This window comes from Lipotes vexillifer, unplaced genomic scaffold, assembly GCF_000442215.2.
Source record: "Lipotes vexillifer unplaced genomic scaffold, Lipotes_vexillifer_v1.1 scaffold1871, whole genome shotgun sequence".
Taxonomy (NCBI): domain Eukaryota; kingdom Metazoa; phylum Chordata; class Mammalia; order Artiodactyla; family Lipotidae; genus Lipotes; species Lipotes vexillifer.
The window spans coordinates 19,165-22,911 of NW_006772760.1; positions in this window are offsets into that span (position 1 = coordinate 19,165).

Genomic DNA, 3,747 nt, shown 5'->3' on the forward strand with positions numbered 1-3,747 from the left:
ACCCGTGTCCCCCGCATCGGCAGGCGGACTCCCAAGCACTGCGCCACCAGGGAAGCCCTCTCCTATTCATTTTTGCAACAGTTTTCAAATAAGGGTTGAACTGGAACAAGGGTTCACCTTCCAGGAGGTCTCGGTCATAGCATCGCGCCCCGCGTTACCCCCGCTCGACTTTCTCTCCGGGCCCCGAGTGTGCTCCCTTCCTCTCCGTCCTCTGGCTTCTTCTGCTTCCCTGAAGACGGGATTGTCCTCTAGAGCACCTTCTAGTGGTGTCTGCAGTTCTTCTTTCTCTTGATGGATTTTTGACGGCTGTTTTGGTCACAGTTACTCGAAATGGGATGTGTTTCCACCCATGTTCTCAATCTTTCTGGTGAGGCTGGCCACAGCCCAATCCCAGTGTGCCTGAATACCTAGATTTCTCACCTTTCAGGTCTTTTTGAAAATTCTCTATGTTAACTTCAAGTAAAGATTGGGATTTTCGAGCTCTGTATTACTTGTCTCCAGTGTTTGTGTTGCCTTCAAAAAAGAACAATACGAAATATATTATCTTACATGACTGCAAACCCCAGGACAGGACTGACTTCTCAGCCCACTGATTCAGCAGCTTGATGACATTAGCAAGGATCCTTCTGTCTGCTGCTGCCTTCGCGGTGGCTTCATTCTCAGCCTAGACCCAAGATGCCGCAGCCGCTCCAGATGCCGGGGTCGGAGAAACGAGGGAGCATCTGATCGCCAGCTCTCGGCTGGGAACGAGGAAACCCCTCCCAGAAGGTTTCTCCTCCCATCTCACTGGCCTGACCTGGGTGAACGAACTACACTGATGGGTTTCCATTCCATGATAAATCCTACTTAGTCATTATGTTGTATCCTTTTAAATGTATTACTGGATTCAACTTGCTCAAACTTTGTTAAGATTTCTTATGCCTGTGATTGTAAAAGACGCTGGTCTGTAGTTTTCTTTCTGTTGTTAAGTCCCTGTCTAGTTTGAGTAACAGGGAAATGCCGGCCTTGCAGAATAGGTTGGGGGGTGGGTATTCCCTCTTCCACTTGTTGCAAAACTGTGTAGAGGGAGCGTTACGTCCTCCTTAAATGTTAGTTAAAATTCTCCAGTGAGACCATCTGGGCCTGAAGTTTCCTTTGTGGGAAGATATTTAACTACAAATACACTTTCTTTTGTTTGCTCATTTACATGTCGTCTGAAGCTCCTTTGTCCGATACTGATAGTAGCTGCAACAGAGACAATATGGGCAGCAAAGCTTTAAATATTTATATCTGGTCCTTTTGAGAAAAAGTCTGCAGACTCCTGGTTTAGTGGATGAAGCCTGAGTTTAAGAGTTGACTGATGGAGTTACATATGAATCTCAGATATTTTCCTCCTAAGTGAAATTTCAGAGAAAGTTACTTAGCACTAATGAGCCTTTGTTTCCTTATCTGTAAATTAGAAATACCAACAGTCAACACCTTCTATAAGGCTTATTTCACCTCCAGCCTAAGACTATTACCGTAGACTCTCATTTTCTCAGTGTGTTTTTTTCCATAATTTCTTCTATACTGATGTGACTACTTAGGCTATCTATTTCTTCTTGAATGAGCTTTGGTAGTTTGTGTCTTTCAAGGAATGTCTCCATTTCTTCTAAATTGTCAGCTTTATTGGCATAACTCATAACATTCCCTTATTGTTTTTTTAAAAATTTTTAAAATTTATTTTGTTTCTCTTGAATGAAAGATCCTTTAAATTCTACAGGGCTTTACAATTTTCAAAAGTTTCACACACATGATTTCATATAATCCCCCTTATTATTCTTCAGGGTGTATTGATTCTGTTGTGATGTCACCTTGCTACCTGAAAACTGGGTTTGCCTCTTGGTGGGTGTCGAGCCAACGAACACAACCAAGCCAAGATCAGGAGAAGGAAGGATTTACTATTACTTGCAGCAAGTAAGAAGAGCACCGGGGGATCCTTCCCAAAGCAGTGTCTACCCAAACAGCAAAATTGGGGACGTCTTAAGCTAAGAGTACATGCATATTCATGAGGCAGCTTGAGCAGAGGAGAATTCAAAATAGAATTGGGGCAAAGGTCAACAGAGTCCAAGCTTTAGTTGACTGCAATCAGGAGGGTCATCGTCATCATTCCATCCTCCGCCTGGGAGGTGGCCTGAGTTCCTGAAGAACTCAAGAGACATACTGTTCTGTGTATCACTTGAGGAGAACCAGGACCCTGCCCCAAGGCTGCACTGTTGTTCCTTGACGCTCCTCCCTTGTCTCCGCATCCCCTCCCTTCCCCGATTAGCAGCTGTTTGAACCTGCCCTTTGGAACTCAGGGAAGGTCCTGGAGGCTGAATGAAACCTATCTCCTACAAACAAGAATCAGGGGGACACAGAAGGGACTCGTACCCAGGAACCCCACAGGGTCCCACTCGGTTTCAACCTCTCTATTAGTAATTTGTGACTTCTTTTTTCCCTGATTTTACAAAGAACCGCCTTGTGGTTATTTTTATTTCCTCTATTATTTTTTTTGTTTTCTTTTTCATTGATTACTTCCTTTATTATATTCTTTCTTCTGCTTATTTTGGATTCAATTACTTTCCCCTTTTACTATTTTTGTAAGGTGTAATCTGGGGCCACTGACTTGAGTCCTTCTTTTCTAATATAAGCATTAAGTGCTATCAATTTTCCTTTGTTTACTACTTTAGCTGCAGCCAGCAAATTTTGAGATTTTGTGTTTTAATTTTCATACAATTCAAAATACTTTAAAATTTCCCTTTTGATTTCTTCTTTCACCAGGGAGTTATTTAGAAGTGGGTTATTTACAATGTTCATTGCAGCACTATTTACAATAGCCAAGACATGGAAGCAACCTAAATGTCCATCGACAGATGAATGGATAAAGAAGATGTGGTACATATATGTGATGGAATACTACTCAGCCATAAAAAAGAATGAAATAATGCAATTTGCAGCTACATGGATGGACCTAGATATGATCATACCAAGTGAAGTCAGTCAGACAGAGAAAGGCAAATACCATGTGATATCACTCATATGTGGAATCTAATTTTTTAAAAAGATGAAACAAATGAACTTGTTTGCAAAACAGAAACAGACTTACAGATATATGGGTAGGGATAAATCAGCAGCCTGGGATGAACACAAACACACTACTATATATAAGACAGATAACCAACAAGGACCTACTGTATAGCACAGGGAACTATACTCAATATCTTATAACCTATAATGGAAAAGAATCTAAAAAAGGAAATATATGTATAACTGAATCACTTTGCTGTACATCTGAAACTAACACTGTAAATCAACTATACTCTAAATAAAATTAAAATTTAAAAAAATGAGCAGCAATCAAAAAAAATTATTTATTTAAATAAAGAAAATGATGGCAACAACAACAAAAGAAGTGGGTTATTTAGTCCCTAAATACTTGAGAAGGTTCCAGATCTCTTTCTGTCACCGGTTTCTAGTTTAATTCCATTATAGTAAGACAATATACTTTGTATGATTTGAATGTTTTAAAACTCATTAAGACTTGCTTAGTGGCCACGATATGGTCTCTCCTGGCAAGTCTTCAGTGTGTACTGTACTCTAGTGTTACCGGGAGAAAGTGTTTTATGGATGTCAGCTAGGTCAAGTTGATTGCTGGTGTCCTCCAAGTTATCTATATCCCTGATTTTCTGTACACTGTTAGTTACTGGTCTCAGCCGACTGACAGTGATGCTATTGGCCAAGAATGCC